Below are 19,499 nucleotides of genomic sequence, written 5' to 3'. Positions count from 1 at the left end.
CCGTCCATGGGATTTTCCAGGCAAGAGTACTGGAGTGGGGTGCCATCATCTTCTCCGAAACAACTTTTAGTTAGATTTAAATATTACTTGGTGACAAAGGAAAACACGGAAGAATTTTGAGACAGTAGAGAATGAGTTCAATCTGAGACATCCAGATAGAGAGGTGTAGTATACAGTTGGATATTTCAATTGAAAAACTTGCTTGGAATCTCAGATTTGGAAATCAGCAACACAACGGCACTAGTTAAGTGATGAGAGTAAATAAGATCAAGGAAATATGAATATGTAGATATTCTAAGGACAGAGTACTAGGAAACATCATTATTTCAAGGAAGTCAGACATGACTGAGGGACTAAACAACAACTGAGGAAAAGGAGCCAGCAAAAGAGGTTCTAAAGACAGACCATAGAATTAAGAAAGGAACCACAAATATTGTTTATTAAGCCTGTGGGGGTTGGGAGGGAAGTTGAGCTGGAGAAGAAGGTAATGGCCATCTAAATCAAATGTCAGAGAAATCAAATAAAATGAAACCTAAATAAAATCCACTGGGCAAAGAATTTAATTTTTCCCATAAAGTTCAAAGAAAAATAACTTAATCAAAGGTCCATCTAGCATTTGAATGCCTCCAAAATAATGCTCTCCTGGAAGCTGTCCAGTTGCACTTTCATGAGCACCCCAATGTTATAAAATCACCACTTTCTAAAGCTCTTAATCTTCAGACAGCTCTAAATAATTCCAATATTTTTCTCCTTTTGAATCAAAATCTTACTCCTTGTATGTCTGTCCATTGATACAACACTATTTTCTAAATATTTGAAGATAGAGCCTTACCCTAATGTGCAAATATATTTGTGTCTATATGTATATATGCTTATATACATGTATGTGTATTAGCTCTCTCTACTGGATAAAAACCTCCCAAGAAATAAGGACTCTTTCTGCTTTACTAAGTATCTGCAGCACATAGCATAGTGCCTGACACATAGTAGGTGCTCCATAAACAACTGTGTCAATATATATTGACAAACAGGGTACTAAACTCTAGAATAAATTATTGAATGAAATTTTAGCATTCTTTTCTCTGTAGATCTTTTTTCCTTAATTGGATCAATGTTCACATAACTTTCGAAATCAGTGTAAGAAAGTAAGATAGATTAGGTGCCCTCTGAAACTCCCTTCCAGACCTTTGACTCTATGAAAAACTGATGAAGTGTATCTGCAGTGGAAACATCCCTTCAGGAAATCTGAAAAACTAGGTTCCAGACCTGGATCTGACACTATTTCTATGCCCTTTAGCACATTTAGGCCACTTCTTCGACCTTGAGACCTCATTTATAAGATGAGACTTTTGGATTCTACATTCCCAAGGCTTTTTCCCAATTTAGAACTATTATATTGTGGCAGGGAAGGGAATCAGGTGTAAATGTTATAATAAAATGAGTAAAGAAAAATATTCAAAATGCCTACTGATTGCTCTGATTATATCATTTCTTTGAACTGCACATTTTCCTTCTTTTCTGAAGTTATTGTGTATCTACAATAAGCTCCTTTTACACCACAGTTTCACTTTGCCATACCCCCAGTCATTTGAAATAAAACTGCCCTGTCATCTTCAACAAAGTGGCTCTTCAAGTGAAAGTACACTGTTGTTTATTATGATTTTAAATCATATCTTTCCCAAGAGACCTTTCTCTTACTAACAAAACTTTCTAGCTAGGGCTTTTTATAGTTTTAGAGTATAATCTATAGTGATACTTAAAGTATTGATAAATAAGACAAATTATCATCAACTACTAATCCATTCTAGAAGCAAATAATTCAGACTAAGGAAGTATACAAAGAGAATATAAAGCATATATATTCTGAACATATATATACATATATATAATTGCATTGCATGATACTTCTCATTTAAAAAAAAAGATTCAATATGTTCTTTTCTAACATTGAGCTTTAAAGACAGATTCCAAAGAAAATATAATGTAGCTATAATACAGTACTCCTTCAATTTTGTCATTATTAAAAACATCCATAACCCTCAAGAATAGGAACCTACTATTCATGTGACCATGGAGTGTCTGCTGCTATATTATTAGGGGAAAAAAATCCATTTACATATATATTTTCTGTTTTACTCAAAAATGGGATTGTCTGAATTCTTCCAATATAATTAATGTTTCCATGAAGCTTTGCCATTAATCAGAAAATTAGAAGATTGCACTGTTCAATACTCACCAAGCATTTAGCATCTAATTAGTCTTATATTGATGTTCTACAGAGGCAACTGAGTTTGGCAGCCAGGACTGCTGCCTAAGCTATTCCCACTCTACCCTTAAGAAACCCATTTCTTATATAACCAAGAGCCCAAGAGAGATTTTTGTAAGACAAATGTAATAGAATGTTTCAGCCTGAATTTAAATTCCAGAAAAAGACACACTTTAGCTCACATTTGTTTCGAAATTGGGGCTTTTCCTTTTTTGATTCAAAGGAACAAATATTTGAATATATGAATAAATTTTTCATATTTTCTTGAATGCTAGCTCTTTATCTCATTATTTAATGTCTTATCATATGAAATTGGAGGACCATACAAAGCTACATATGGGAAATCTAAGAGATATTCAAAGAATGCTATGGATGTTATGGTGTAATTTTAATGATACAATTCTAAACTTAGAGAGACAAGACCTACTTAGGATGTTTAGGTAGAAATAATTTGAATCAAGACAGTGTTTTAACCAGCAGTGTGTTAAGCAGAATGGGTCTACTTTTCCAAAAAGTATGACTTAGATGCAGTACTATATGGTTAAAAACTGAGCCCTGAAGGCAGGATGATTCAAGATTTGCCTGCTTCTTACAAGCTGGGCAGTCTTGGTCAAGCCACTTATTTACAAAATAGGGATAACAGTAGTACCTTCTTCTGGAATTACTGTGTATATTAGATAATTCATGAAGTGTTTTGTACAGTGCCTGGAATGTTGTAAAAGCTCAAATTTTTAATTTTTAAAATGTCTATAGATCTCCGTAAAGAGTAAAGACCACAGGGGAAAAGTCCTTATCCCCTCACATTGTGCTTGTCCATGACAGTCCTGAGGTTGCTGCTGCTGCTAAGTCACTTCAGTCATGTCCAACTCTGTGTGTACCCCACAGACGGCAGCCCACCAGGCTCCTCTGTCCCTGGGATTCTCCAGGCAAGAATACTGGAGTGGGTTGCCATTTCCTTCTCCAATGCATGCATGCACACTAAGGCGCTTCAGTTGTGTCCAACTCTGTGCAACCCCATGGACAGCAAGCAGCCCACCAGGCTCCTCTGTCCATGGGATTTTCTAGGCAAGAATACTGGAGTGGGTTGCCATTTCCTTCTCCAACAGTCCTGAGGAGTACAGCCTCAAAACACAATGATATCCAGGGATAGCAGAGGGGAAAATGGAAATAAGGAACCCCAGGCATGCTCCCCACTTTTCCTCCACTGTTCTCTCCTGCTACCATCAGCATCTCTATACAGCAGAGCATAACAGAAAAGGTGGACCCCTTAGTTTATGAGGCCAAGTTGTAGCAAGCTGAGCAAAATCCCAGAGAGAAAACAAATAGAGAGAGAGGTGACTCTTCTTTATGACATAAAAAAGAGCTGAGATTCCTTTCTATATTTCATTGTTCCCCAGGGCTCTCTCCTTGGTGTTTTGTTAAACACTCTTCCTGGAGATCACACCTAATTAGGTTTCAACAGCAACATGTACCCTGATGACTCCCAAATCCCCATGTCTAAACCATAATTCTGTCCCAAACACCAGACCCAAATTTACCACTACTTATTTAGACTTCCTCTTGGATATCCCAAGGGCACCTCAAACTCAAAATGCTTAAAATTCAACCAACTATCTGCATCTAGATACACTAAGGTAACTTTGGGGGCCACACTGTGTAAGACAGTACTACTCACCCAAGCAAAGACCTATCCTCAACTCTCTCTCTCCCTCTTTTACACATTTAGACTCCATGATCAGTTGGCTCCATCTCCTACATCTAAATTTTGCCTTTTCTTCCTCCCTTCTTCCAACTTCTTTCTTCAAATTCTTGCCACTTCTCACTTGCTCTCTAGCTGGTCTCCCTGACTTCCTATTCCAAATCCTCATGGAACTTAACCTTTATAGTACCTCCAAAGGATCTTCCTAAATATCAGAGAAGGATGGGTCTCAAGAAGGACCCCAGAACTAATGGCAAAAGACACAAGACTCTTGGTGAAAAGATAGAGGTGCTATTACACAGCAAGAAGCATGAACATCACTTTTGAGTCAGTTCCTTTGCCACCAAGTCCCACAGGTACAGTACAAAACAGCCCATATGGACGATGCATATGAACTGCTTTGTGGAACCTCGGGCTTAGGAAATCTTTTATAATAAACTACTAGTAGATATGCCCTTTGCCTTGGAGGGAGACATTATTTTTATTAATGCTGGACAGTAAGCAAATCTGCCCTGTGATTCAGAGGGAGACATTATCTTCCCGGACTATTCACTTTTTAAACATGCTTAAAAAGATATTACTCTGGGAGTTGGTGATGAACAGGGAGGCCTGGCGTGCTGCGATTCATGGGGTCGCAAAGAGTCAGACACGACTGAGTGACTGAACTGAACTGGAAAAGATATTACAGAACTGTAGGATACCTAGTGTCTTGAGAGACACAGAGAACTTTTTCCCAACAGTTAGGCTTTGAATTCAAGCCAACTTCTTGGCACTCACTAGTTGTGATTTTCACCAGTCTCCACCAATTTCCTTACCTGAAACTGAGGATAGCAGTTATCCTGATCTCACAGCGATTTTAGATATCAAATAAAATCACATGCATGAAAGTGTTTTATAACAATAAGCAGCATGCAAATGTGGTTTTTAGTTATGCCTCTGGAATACACTGTTGTTTATCATGTAGATGAAAAATCTAGAATTTTAGAATAATAAAATTAAAGATCAATTAATAAAACTCTTATTAAATGCCTGAGTATGTTCTAAGCTAGGCTTAGGTGGTACAAGGTGAAGAACAAAACATTTCCAAATCTCAAGAATTTCACAGTCCAGGAAGGACGCAGACAGAGCATGGTCTAAGATAACGTTCAGGGGACAGAACAGAAGCATACAAGGATGACCTATGGCCATCTTTGACTTATAAAGTTTAGAGGGATCTAAGTAATCATTACGTTGAAAAAACTGATCACAAAAATGTTCAGTAACTTTTTTAGGGTTGACTATCTAGAGGCAGAACTAGAATCCAGTCTTTTAGTTTGGTTAAAAAATAAAACAAACAAAAAAAAAAACACCTTCGTAGAAAGTTCCTATTCTAGGATAGGATTTTTACAAGGTCAAGAGGGAAAAATTCATTTGGCACCATACATCTTTCTCTCCTCTGTAACTTTAATTTATTGCCATTTTGCCTCTTTGTTCCAAGAATAATAATGGTTGCATTCTTTGTCTAACTTTTTCCTTCTCTCTAAGGTCATTTCCTCTTCTTCTTGTATAAAATTCTAGCTAGAACAAACTTCCATTCTGACCTTTTTTCTTCCCTTTCATTCCATCTGGTCCCTATCTGTTACCTTTTCCCCACTATATCCTGTAAAATGCTAACCCTGCCACCTTTTTAATCCCTGATTGCCAGCTATTCAGTCTGCTTCCTGCTTTCATTTTACCCCAGTCTGCCATGCCATCTACTCCATGAACTTGAAGCAGATTTCGCAAAATACAAAGTGAAATATTAGCCACAAACCCTGAGTTTAAAGACTAGATATAATCAGCTGCTAGGAAAGATACCAGACAAAGATGACTATAACTTAAATAGCCTTCCTAGAAATATAAGAGAAACTTTGCTCCAAGGAAAAATTCACCAATATACATTAAGCTTGACTTTAATTCTACTTATTGATTTTGAAAATCTTTCAGTACTATACAGTACTTAAATTTTTCATTAACCTCATATTTGAGATTGAGTTGGGGAAGCATAGATCTTTTTCAATACATTCCACAATGGCCCTAGTTCAATAGCCTTAGATCTTAATTATAAAGTATGTTTTTGAACAATACCAAGAAAAATCAGATCTAGTCAGTATAAAGCCTTTACTTGGACTCACAGTAAAAAGTTCCAAAAATATGTTTTATATTTCAAAGTGAAGACCTTATGTCTAAGGTCTTTGAGCACCTTTTGAAACATATAGGGATGCTAATATATACAATTTAATGTAATCTTTTACAATGAAAACAACACAATCCAACTTTAAATGTTTAATGAACTAAACAGTTGACTTTTTGGGGTTTTATGATACACATGAGTTTCCTTCATATTCAGTTACAGTCAAAGAATTTTAATTTTGTGATATCATCTATGGTGGCAAGCATTTAAAAGCTCTGCTTAACCCAGAAGAACTAAAATAAAAACAATACTTGAATGCATACTATCTGTAAAAAATAGCATTTAAAATTAGAACACCAGTAATTTTTAATATCGCTGAAACCAAGAACAATGATATCACAGTCAATAGTGTTTCTGAAGGTGAAAGAGTGAAGGAAATCTGGCTCATGATAAATTATGAAAATGGTAATTATGTGGATAAGAATAAATGGCTTTAAGTTCCCTAATGAATGATGAGTCAAGTCACTGACAAGAGCAATCAAAATATATTCCATATGTTATTAACAATACTTAAATTTGACATTGACAAATATTATTTAATTTATACAATAGCAGAATCATAAGCACACGTAGTCTCTAACCCTCCAGGTCACAATAAATTGTAGAGAATGGAATATCGGTCAACATGCTCATTTTGGGTTTTGTCTTTGATGTTTTGACTAGAATGCATTTATTTTTTTAATGCCAACATACCTTTCAGGTTAGGGATGGAAATTCCAAGGCAAAATAAACCCTCTTTCTCTCACACACACAGCCACACTGAACACAATTAGAATAAATGACAGTTCATATAATACTTCCTCACACATTGAAGCAACATATAAAGAGACATTCTATCAACATGAACTATTGATCATTTTCCTGTTAAATGTATTAAGTACCTGTTAGATGCCAGACACTGTGCTAAGCACCAGGAATCAATAGAAACATGTTTATGGTTCTGCCTCCACAGAACTTACAGTCTAACAGATTCAATAAAATCAATTCACATCATTACTCAGCTATGAACAAAGTTATTCAATGTAATAGAAACTTTTAAAGCACTTAAAAGAAGTTGAGTAAGATTTAATAGCATTACTATTACAAACTATTTTAATCATACAGCATGCAAGAAACTGCTTCCCTCTGACATGTCTAAATCTAATCTCGGAGTGAAATTAACATACCAAGAAGAAAACCTGAGAATTTCCAGGACATTGATAAAACTGGCAACAGAATTTTTTTTTAACTGGGCTTGTAACATGAGATCTAGGTCATCTCTCAGTTGAATCGAGTTACACATTTGAGATACAACACCTCTGGCATTAGTAAAACTGGTTTAGAAAAAAAATTATTAATTATAAAAAAGTCAAATACCCTACATAATAAGTTATTATGCCTTCGATGTTAAATAAATCACTTTTTTTGGAAAGCTATTTAGGATTGATTAGCAGAGCAAAAAAGAAAAGGAGAGAGATTCACTTCAAAAGTTATAAGCACAATAAACACACAAGGAAAACCATCTTTTTCCAACTCCATACTCCCACATATTCCTAATAACTACTTAAATTGAACAAAAATCAAGATATTGTGGCCAAAATTGTGACATTTAAATTTATAGAAAGCAATTACTGTTGAAATTACAAAAATGATTTGAGGAGCTAAAACTGACTTGTATACTAGACTAAATCTGTGTTTAAGATAATGCCTTACTTATAAAATAAACATTTCTTCAAACTGTAGGAAATAAATTTTCATTAATATGTGAAGAAAAGGCAATTTCTGACATGTTTTGGGGGAAAAATATGTTCTCTAAATAGAAGACTAGAAAACTAAGCATAACGCTTATGAATTCTATGCGCAAATTAAAGAGCCTTTGAAAAAAGTGCTTGAGGTCGGTAGCCAAGTTTAGGCTGCTTACTACAAGGAGAAGCCTGTCGGAGAAGTAATAGTAGGAGCCTTTATGCTTGCATTGAGTGAAATTCAGGTGAAGAAACTCTCTAAAACTTTTCATCTCCAGTGCCAGCAGCATTAGCTCCAGCCAGGAGCTTATCAGAAATGCAGTATCTCCAGGCCCCACTGCAGAACCTGCATTTTAGCAAAATTTTCCCAGGTGATTAGTGTACATTTCCAACTTTAAGAAGCACTAATCTAAAGGAAATGGTTTTACAGAACTATAGAGCTATTCCAGATATCTGGCATACACTTAAACTTCTATATTCCCAGCACATTGCTTAAACCCTCCAAAGTACCACCAACATCAAGATGAGTTCAGCATCAACGGTACAATGAGTCAATAAGAAGAAAACTAAAACAGGGGGTGAGCTTGAACCACTCATTATGATCAGTCAGCTCTTCCAGCTAAAGAAGCCTTTTGCTGTCAACCACCTTGGCTCCAGATGTAATTGGGGTTGGAGAATTGTGGCTACAGATGACAGAAGGGCAGGCATACACATATCTCCCTAGCTAGCTGTCTCCACATAACCCTCTGTCAACAGTGACACACTCATGGCCCTTGGCCTACATAGAGTCTGTACACATGTCTGTTGGCCCACCCAGTATTTCAAATTTGAATAGCATCATTTATAAATCTAAAACTTTCACATTAGAAATTCTACACTTCTAAGTCCTCTTCTACAATTCAGAAAATCTAGCAACACCAGGCCCACATTCTGGCATGGCAACAAGTGGAGCCAAGGCTCAGTTCTCCCATTCTGAATGTTGGCCAGAATCTCTACCATTCCCCACAGTCTCCCCAACACTGTAGCTGAGACTGAGTGTCTGTTGCCATTTGTCATCTTCCATTTGGCCAGCCTCATTGATTCACATAGCCAGACTCCTATGCACATTTGAATTTGCAACCCCTTTAAGAGTCTCTAAGGTGCATCATGTCACTGATCAAGTCATTCAGCCTATCTGAATTTATTTTTTTCATGTACATAAAACAGGAAAAGGAGCCATTGTTTGTGTTACATTGGTTTGAAAATCCATCTTTTGAGCTAGAATCAACCCACTTAACTACATATTACCTCACCTTAAATATATACTGTGATATTATCCTTCACAACTCATTCCAGCTCAGATATTTTAACTATTTCTTTTTGGAACTATACTTCAGTTATAAACAAGAATAGTAAGAGCAGCTATAACACAAATACATTGTTGAACCATTCCTCCAGATTCATTTCAAAACGTCAAGTATTATACTAAAATGGTAAATTCTGTATCTTTGTTTACTGAAATACCCCCCAAGCACCTAGTGAGTGTTCAAGACATTGAATAGATCTATGAACTTTCCCAAGGATTATAAATTGTCAAAAGTTGACATGCAGATTTTTGAATGAAGGTGTTTAATTATCAACAGGTATATGAAGATTATTCATTTGTTAACCTAGTTCTGTTTGGGTTAATCAACCAAATCATTTTCTTTCGGTGACTCTGAAAACCAGCAGTAGAGAAGAGACATGTAACTCCAACAAACCAAAGACTCAAGGCCTGTTAACAACTTGTTCCGCAACAAAAGAGCATCATGCAAATTAGGAAAAACGGATAAACAGAATAAGAGTTAGTCTGATTCGATTTTGTGTCCCTTCATCTATAGTCTTTAGTCGTCATCATAATCATCATTAACATCATCACCATCCCAATCATATAAAACTGAACTTTGACAAACTGCTTACTGAAAAGCATTTCTGGAAAATTTACTGGTGTTCCAGGAACTTTCTGTGCTAGCCATCTCTTGACTTTCTAAATAAAGGCGTCTACTGCAACATTACTACACTTCCCATACCATGAAGCTTAATAGGTCAGGACACAGCAAAAAATACATTTTCAATTATCTTGAAAACTTGAATGAAGAAAATATATGGCTGAGAAACTGAGGCACAGAGAAGTAAAGTGATTTTCTTGTGCTTATGTGGTTATTTATTGGTAGAGCTACAAAAGAATGTCCAGAGCTCTCACCACGGTACCACACGGGTTTTATAAAAATCATGTTCAAAATTTATCTGCTAACCAAAATGCTAGCACATGAATTTTAACCCCTCAACAAATAATGTGATGAGCAAATATATCTTCAAATAGCAAAGTCTAAATTTTGACCCAGTTCTGGTGTATTTATACACACACCAACAATCAATCTAAAAGAAGTTTGCAACAAATGCTAAATATGCTTCTTAGCAGGAAACTGTGATGTAACATTTCAGGACCTAAAGCTAGAGAAAAAAAAAAAAATTAGGCTAGAATTTTCCTTGAACTTAAAGCTGCCCAAAATGGGGCCTCTGTTTCCAGAGTCTGAGATGTCAATACCCTTGGCCTTTGGATTGCCTGCCTAAAAGGTAGATCATCTACCTCCTTTCTCCTTATATGCCATGAAAGAAAACTAAAGTTAGAACTGTTTCACTCAATTCAAGCCAACTTTCTGAAGAAAGCACAAACCAAAGCAGGACCAGGTCACTGCTGCTGATATGTCTGATGGCCATCCTCAGAAAGAATTTACTGAACTCTTCAGCACCAACAAATTTGAGTGTGCCATCTGTCATACTCCTACAAAAAGGTAAAACTAAACTAAGAAGGAAATAGTAACAATAATTAGGTTTTTTACCTTAAATAATTTGGAACTGTCTTAAACTAATATAAACTAAAAATATAAGTATGTATGTTGCTTTCCTCAAATGATCCGAATTGACCGCTTCTGAATTCTTGACTGATCCGAGCAGTCCCAAACTGGCTATATCAATGCACAAAGCTCTATTATTTGAGTATACATAAGTTCTAGGGATTTAAAGGGCTTGTCATCTTGAAGAACATATTCTAACAGTCTCAGTGTTCTATTACTAGACTGAGATTTCATTATTACTATTCCTATGACCACATAACCCTTTCGTAGTTGCCTGTCTTTGCTTACTCCAATCTATAAAGTCAAAACACATGAAGCCAGGATAATGCAGACTAGGGCAAATAACACACCTTGCTTTTCTCATCTAGATGGTCTTTATTGTAACAGAGCAGGAAAGGACAAGCCTATGTTTTCTCCAATATTTGAGTACAATTCTTTTGCGGATCTCCAAGAAGAATGTTTACAGTGAAAACTCAGTCAGAGCCAAATAAAACCAAAGCACAGTTTTTACACAAAATAATTTTCAATGATCAGTTTTTTGTACCAGAAATAATCTGTCTTCTCATAGCCCAGGTGATTCTGCTCAAAAATTTTAACTTTAAAGCACATATATGCTTTTCAAAAAATCTTCTGTCACAGTGCCTACCATGGATATATTCATGAATTCACTTATAAAGAGCTGTATAATCTGCTAGCTCCATAATCTGTTCCGTATTATTAAACTCAACAGAAAGCTCCATATGCAGCAACAGGAGGCCATAGGCAATTAACACTGCAAATGGTAAGGCTTAGAATCTTTGCATGACCTTTAAAGGTCAACACAGTTGCCCATTCACAGGCATGCAGTTATACAGTGACTAGTTCATAGCAGAGAAAACGCTCAAAAATATTTAGTAAAACAAACCTTGCATTCATAAAAAGCTACTTTGCACTCTCCAGGCTTTATATGAAGACTTAGCTTTATGTAGCTCAAGAAGATAAAAGAGCAAAGGAAACTTGTTGGGCTGATTGTCCCCATTTTGTCAAAGTACTAAATTCAGCCTACCACTATAATTGCTAAGAAGGCAGCATTATCACATTATCCAATCTCTCTATATATAAAAAGTTTCCAAAATCTACTGTGTAAAAGGAGAACTGTAAATATAAATGTAATTGAATAAGTATGTTTTGGCTCTCACTAGGGGAAAGGGTGATGTACCTTCTCTAACTGGCCATTGAGGGTAAATCATGAAATACTTACAGGTGCTATGGAGCAATGTAGGAGACTAAAGGAAGTGATTAAAAGGACTTTATCAAATAAAAGCATATAAGCTCTGATTCCCGAGTAATATTATATACCCCATATGGATAATTGTGAATAAAATGGAATACTCTCCTTATAGCTTATATTCATGTCTAATATGAATCCCAAGTAACCTGAAAGTCTATTTTTTAAATATTAATAAAAATCAACTGCATAAAATTTTCACTAATTCCAATCACTAGGTGGCCTACACTTGTAGTATAGGGTAAAATCCAACACATACCTGTAGTACACACATTGGAAGTGGCTGGGTTTAGGAAATTTAACAAAGTTGGAGTGTAATATCAATATGTTTCTGGAAATTTTATAGAAACCATTTGAAACCAGAATAGCATTCTCTAATGTAATGCACAGTTTGTGTTTTGACTGCAAAGGTACATATTTAATAAAAAGAATATAGATATATTCACAGTTTAAAATGTGTTGAGATTGCCAGTTACGGTGTCAATAAACACATTCCAAAAAGCCCTTACATAGAGGACAAAACTGATTTTTTTTTGCATTTGTAGCCTAATGAATAAAAATATCTCCAAAAGAGAGAACTGAAGAGAAAAAATACTGCCTTCAACAGTGGCTCAAAGATTAAAGCTCAGTTATAAGCAACCTTGTTAAATGACAGCTACGGTTGCACTGTAGGTCAAATCATGTGAAAGAGTAAAATATTAGGTACCTTTAAAATGTAGACATTTTTTAAAGGCCTTCTCGCCCCTTCAATACACGGGTCCCGTTAAATGCGTATGTGTGTATGCATGTACATATATAAACATATAGAAGTAGAGATTAGAGTCATATTGCCAGAAAAAAGTATTTAAATACCATTTTTCTTCACATTCCAATTAAGTCTAACCATTCCTCTTAAAATTTCTGTCAAGAATGAGGAGAAGACAAAAATTGTTAGCTATATTTCATTGACAAGAGCACTGACTCATTGTGTCAAATGAACAGAATCAGACTTTCTAAAAATTACCAGTGGTCAATGACAACTTAAACACCAAAACCAACTCCTAGGCTACTGTTTGCTGGGCCTGACCTTCCCTCTCCCTTATTTCAGACTGCATTCTAAACCTAAAGTAAGACTGTTCTCTAAAAAGATTCACTGTGAGAATACATTACTCTTTCAGTGGTACAGTTCCATGTGCTCCAAGTAGTTCAAAATAAATCAAAGAATTTTCAAACAAAATGGAAAATTCATACCTGGCATTAAAATCAATGGTTCATAAACAATATATATTTCATGAAACACTGTGTGGGTTTGTGGACCAGATATGAGGTTGATGCAGCTGGTTTGGCCTTCATATCTAGAAACAGCGTGTTAATGCCTTTCTTTCTCTTTGTTTTGATGGAGCCCTACAAATAACAGGTTGATGAACTGCATTTGTAAATGTCAGGTATAGACCAAAGGGGACTACGTTAGATGCTTATTTTACTTCAACTTATGGTTTTTCACCTAGAAAACTAAACTGCATTGCGCAGTCACGTTCCTTATTTTTACTTGACTCTTCAACGAACAAAACAGCCGCAGAATAATGCGACTTAATGAGGCATCCCTAATAAAATACTGGAGAAGTAAAAGCAGGGGCACTGAACTGTTTGCACTCTGGTTGTTTCAGCGTCTCAAATATATTAGAAATAAACTGATGACACTTTAGAACATTCTTAGTTTGGGACATGTTTTAGAGAGGCAAATGCCCATCAGTTTGCTACCACAGCCGAATTTAGGCAGAATCTGACAGTACCTTTTATCAGAGCTCATGATTAAAAAAAAAAAAAAAAAGCCTGGAAAATGCTAGAGAAGCACATATTAGCCTATCTATACAGGATAATCCATAACTTGCAGTTAGTGATAAATCAATCCTAAAATGCATTTTTAACATTTCAATACTCAAAAACACTTGGTAAAAGAATCAAAATTAAAATGCTATATTGAAGATACAGAATCCAGGACCACTAAAACTTTGATACTATACAAAATAACTTCCATAAAACCTATCACCCCCTAAGTTTCATCACTTCATAAATTTTTTAAAAGGAAAAGTGGCCATGTCTAAAAACAGATCTTTTTACAGCTGTGTTATAACTTGGTGTTTAGTAAATACTATTATGCAGTCTTCAAGAAATATGTACCTTTCTTGACATAGATCCATGGGATCTCAATGAATCTTCACTCTCCAATCTGTCACTTAAAATAGCTAATACTTTGCAACTTCAAAATCACATAAACTCAGTAACTTTAGGTTCCTTTTTAGCACAACTTGTAGCACTATAGGTGTTTGCTTTTATGCCAAGTTTTTTGGTTCTTCCTTAAGAGATGTACGTCATAGCACTATGTATAAATATGTAAGTTCAAGCACCCTAAACTATAGAACTGTGTTAAAGGCAAGAATCAATATTCCAGTCTCAAAAAAACACCTAACTTGAAAAAAGCAACTTACTAAAACTGTGTTCTGCCTCTTAAAAGTCACTGTATCTAAGAAGTCAGTTGGCAGTGTAACACTGTTCTCATAGTATTATATCTATAAATAATATAACCCAACTTTTTTCATTGAAAGTTAAGAAAATAAAAATAAAATAAACTCCAGTGTGGTTAGTAATGGCCTTTCAATGGCTAGTGATGACTTTAAAAATTAGGATTCTACAAAGGTCAATATGCAAACAACTGACCCAAGAGGTGATCCAAAACAGGATAAAGTAGGAAGAGAGAAGATTAAATGTGTCCGGTCATTTTTAATAATCTTAGGTGTGAGATTTGAAACTGTAAAAGATTCACCAGTCTGAGAGTACGTGTGCAAACATGGGAAGGCTGGAATAAATACAAATAATCTTAGTGCCTGGTTTTTAAAGGGTTTAGAAGTGCTTTCAGTCTCCTCTGCTAGTTATTGCCATTTAGCACTTTACACAGAAATCTTAAATTAATTACTCATTTGTCTTAACTTACACTGCCTAATAGATCAGTTTTAAAGTGTTAATTGATAACAGTCTGAATGCTGATGTCTCAAACAATCTAGTTGGGGAAGACAGGAATCAGATAATTATCATGCAGTCAATAGTCATTAAAATTCATCTTGTCATGAGTAAAAGACCCTTATACACTGGCTGCTTTGGGGTTACTTTTCAGAGCAAAGGTTGCATACAGGTTTGCCTTTGTTTTTTCAAGAACAGAGCTTGCAAAATTCAAGACGGTATTTAACACACTCAAAAAGATTATATTCTGTCTTATGGCCACAAGCCCAACTCACCCAGCACCAGGTGAAAAGAGGCTAGCTAGTTGCTGTAGTGACTACACCCGTGATTCCACATGCTCCAGGCAATTGTTTAACATTTGCTCAGGAACTGAAATACTGACTCACTGACTCGGAAAGCTTCGCGTCTATTCAGGAGCTCTCAAGCACCGACAGTTCGTCCTCCTTATGTGGAGACTAGACAGCTCAGCCTGCAGTTCTAGGGGAAAGAGGGCGATGGACCTCAAACTTTCCTTTGCAAAGGCAGTTTCTGGAAATAACACGTTCCCCACTGACAGTGGCCTAAAAGAAAACACTTCTTGGTGGAACCTGGCCTTCTGGAATAGAAGAGGGAAGGGCCAGGCAAGCAGTGGGTCAGAAAAACCAAAACCGTGTAGTATTAGCAAGATTGTAGGGACATCCATCCGGAAACAAATGAAAAACCGTTAGTTTCTCGAAGGTGTGTTTTGTTTTGTTTACTGAACGCTATTCCTAAAATGATTCTTGTCCTAAACCTCTCCCGTAGTATCCTTTACTAGATCTTTATCTCAGTAGTAAAGCGCCTGCTACCAAATCTAAGTAAAGCCTTTGAGACAAGGCGCCAGAACTTAGCCAGATGATTCTTTATGAAAACAGTCAGAGGCGGAGAAAGCAATCGCCCCATTGAAACACCCACCTTCTGCAGACAGGCCCGAGAAATAATCAGAAGTAGACAGAAAGTGAGGATTTCAGAAAGACGATCTGAAACGCTATTGATGTCAGGATCCCTTATACGCGACCCCCAGCTTCTTATTAGGAGTCCAAAATGATTACCAACCGAGATTGGTTAGGTAGAGGGATAGAATTAAGACCCTCTTTAGTCCTCGGCCGGGTGGCTCTCTGTGTTAGGAGAAATGGGGCAGAGAAGAGAGGAAGGGCAAGGCTCTCGGAACCTCCTTCGCTTGCTCTGACCCCCTCGGCGTTCCTCTACTCCCGCCCCTACCCGGGCCGCCCAACTAGCATCTGCTATCACCCCCTCGCTGTCCCCGGGCGAGCTCCCTACAGCCCCCGACCCCCAGGTCCTCCGGCTGCCGCGCGAGCCCCCAGCGCCGGCGGGAGGCGCGGCCGGCACCTACCTGCAGCCCGGCTTCCTGGTGGCGGCAACACCTAGCGATGCTCCTGCAGCTTCCGCGGACCCGCGCCAGCCTTATCGCTCTCGCATCGCTTCCAAGATGCCAATCCGCCGTTACCGTTCTGGGGCATAAGGAACCGAAGTCGGAGGTGTGTGCTAGTGGAGGGCGTGTGAGTGTGGCCCCGAGCGTGCGTGTGTGTATGTGTGCGCGCGCGCGTGTGTTTCCTCCTCCGATAGCAAAAAGGGTTCAGGAATCTCTTGACATCCAAACTGGAATCCCCTTAAAGTGGGTGGAAGGTGACGTGCAGAAGCCTCGTCTCTTTCCTCCTCTCGTTTTTCACGAGTCAAAGTAATCAAAAGATGTGTGGACTAGGGAGGAAGCCGAAGTCCCCAGCCCTCGCCAGCGCCCGCGGTCGCCCGCTGTCCTCGCCGGATGCGCGCGGTGCGCTCAGCTCCTCACGCTGCGAGAATCAAGGCGGTCTCGCAGCAATCGCCGCTCTTATCCATCTCTGATTTGTTTGCTTTTAAAACGCCGAGTAACGACTTTTCCTCTCGCTGCACGTCGTCTCACACAGATACACACGCACACATCTTCAGTTCCTTCTCTCCCGCCCTCCCTTTTGCTCTCTGGGGAAAGGCAATTGGACGGAACAGTTCACCTTCAGGAAAGCAGCCTCCGCCGCGTACTTCTCCAGTTCCCTGGCTCTCGCAGGTCCCAGGTCTCCGGCGTGCGAGAGTGGCTGGGGAGGTTTGGGATAGGACGGAGGAGAGGCTCCGAGCTCGCTGTCCTCCGCCCTCAAGACCCTGGAGTTGCTCGGTGCAGGCAGGGGCTTGTGCTCTGGCTTTTAGCAGATAGGTCTCAGCTGATGCCGGTTGCGAGACTTGGCGCCAAGTCCACTTAACAGCAACTCCTAGCCAGCTGCAGCCCCTCAATCCCGCCTCGAAGTGCTGCGGGCAGAGCCCCACGCAGCCCAGCCGCTGCTCCTCTAGGCATCATGGGCTGGATGGGAGGAAAATCGCCGCGGTTCCCCTGTCCCCAGTACGCTGGCACCGTCACCACCGAGAAGGTGCGAGCTCCAACATCTAACACCAGCAAGAGATGAGGCGGGGGAGAAGGCAGAGGAAACAAATCGGATCCCCAGAATAAAAAGAAGCTGTTTAGTAACCGAAGCCTCCTCTCCGTATCGCACCCTAGGTGCTGCACTGTCAAAAACACACTAGTGGGTACCTTTTAGAAAGTCACCGTAGAGGACAAAATCCCCTGTTCTACCCAGACCCCTTATTCCACCCAGCCTGGAAGTCCAGGGAGTTCGGAATGACTGGCTTCCCTGTGTGGTGCAAGGAGAACGCAGGGAGAAAACAGGTGCCAACACTCCAGGTTGAGTTAAGCTAGAAAATGCGAGGGCAGGACCAGGCGGCGTCGCCTTCCTCGATCTCTCTTCCCAATAGCCACCTCTGTTCAGCAGCCGCACCTGCTTCTGAAAGCAAACTGCGGTCTTGTAGAAAAAGGAAGAGGCAATAAAAGATGAGAGGGGCAGCAATTGGTATAAAAGCTGGACTATGTCTCCCTCTAGAGGGAGGTCCGGGTTAGTACGCTATACAGGCTGTAACTGGGACTTCAACTTTTCCACAAAGAAAAGGAAAACTGGCTTCAGAGAGTTTTTTTGGTTTTACAAATTTCAACCTTTAATTTACTTATAGACAGGATTTGTACCGAAGGCCTAGTTCAGCAGTGTCTTTGATAAAGGAACCTTACAGTCTTTACAGAAATTTAATAGCAAAATGCTGAAAGGTCATGTCCTTACAGGTTTGGTCAATTTGAGGGCTGACTTAACAGTAGGCACAAGGGCTCAAATGAAGTCTTCTAAGGTTCAATTTGATCAAGTTTGGACACGAGCAAAACTTTAATCTAGTGACTAGAGGATTATGCAAAAATGAATAAGTCTGAATAATGAATTTGGAAAAAGAAAATCTAAAACAAAGAAATGATCCTGATGGATCCAGGAAATCTTACAAACCCCTTATTATCTAGTGATAACTCACGGATCTTGCTTTGGAGCCAATACCCATACCTTATTTAAAACTAAACTAGTCATTGTCAAGGTGACTAAATTCCTTCCAGCTTCGAAGTTTTGTGCTTTTATAGCTCTAATACACTAAAACCATTGACAGACTGTCACACAGTCCTTTCATCAGTTATAAATATAATACTGGTTACCACATTTACAAAGAAATATGGAACACAGTTTCACTTTTTAGCCATCTTAAATTGCACTAGGCTGGGGTGATTGTTTTAATAAGTAGTATTACCAAGCCAAAACTTGGGTCCACTCACCCTTGGGCAGTAAAGCCAATCTACTGACACTCGGTTGTGGTAAGGGAAAATGCAGTGATTATTGTGGGCATCAGACAAGGAGTTCTGGGGTTTTTGAGCAGCAACACTGGCACTCCTTCTCTGGTGCCTACAATAAACATTGCTCTTTCCTTCACCACAACCCAGAGTCAGTAGATTGGCTTTACTACACCAGAGAGAGTGGACGCAAGTTTGATTCTGTAAGATACTGTCACAGATGTTACAATATTTTGTGACTTTGGTCAAGTTAAAGCTAGGGCCCATCTGTAACATTAATATTTAGATTTTGTGAACTATTTGAAAGTTTTAATTCAAAATATTTCTTTCAGTTCAGTTCAGTAGCTCAGTCGTGTCCGACTCTTTGCAACCTCATGAATCGCAGCACGCCAGGCCTGCCTGTCCATCACCATCTCCTGGAGTTCACTTAAACTCACATCCATCGAGTCGGTGATGCCATCCAGCCATCTCATCCTCTGTCGTCCCCTTCTCCTCCTGCCCCCAACCCCTCCCAGCATCAGAGGCTTTTCCAATGAGTCAACTCTCCACATGAGGTGGCCAAAGTACTGGAGTTTCAGCTTCAGCATCATTCCTTCCAAAGAACACCCAGGGCTGATCTCCTTCAGAATGGACTGGTTGGATCTCCTTGCAGTCCAAGGGACTCTCAAGAGTCTTCTCCAACACCGCAGTTCATGATACATGAAACTAGTGAATATAACAAACAAGAAGCAGACCCACAGATA

The 19,499-nt window shown here is 38.6% G+C and overlaps 1 protein-coding gene across 2 annotated transcripts in view; it reads right to left on the bottom strand.

Moving 5' to 3' along the window:
* Window positions 1-17,899, bottom strand: part of TAFA2 (TAFA chemokine like family member 2) — a 569,177-nt gene extending 551,278 nt beyond the window's left edge. For both annotated transcript variants that reach the window (XM_027967497.3, XM_060412882.1), the window contains exon 1: window positions 16,411-17,899. The gene's annotated coding sequence lies outside the window, so the exon portion shown is untranslated. The remainder of the gene's footprint in view (window positions 1-16,410) is intronic.
* Window positions 17,900-19,499: the final 1,600 nt, after the last annotated feature.

This window comes from Ovis aries, chromosome 3, assembly GCF_016772045.2.
Source record: "Ovis aries strain OAR_USU_Benz2616 breed Rambouillet chromosome 3, ARS-UI_Ramb_v3.0, whole genome shotgun sequence".
NCBI classification, from domain to species: Eukaryota; Metazoa; Chordata; class Mammalia; order Artiodactyla; family Bovidae; genus Ovis; species Ovis aries.
This window is presented reverse-complemented; position numbering and strand designations above follow the sequence as displayed.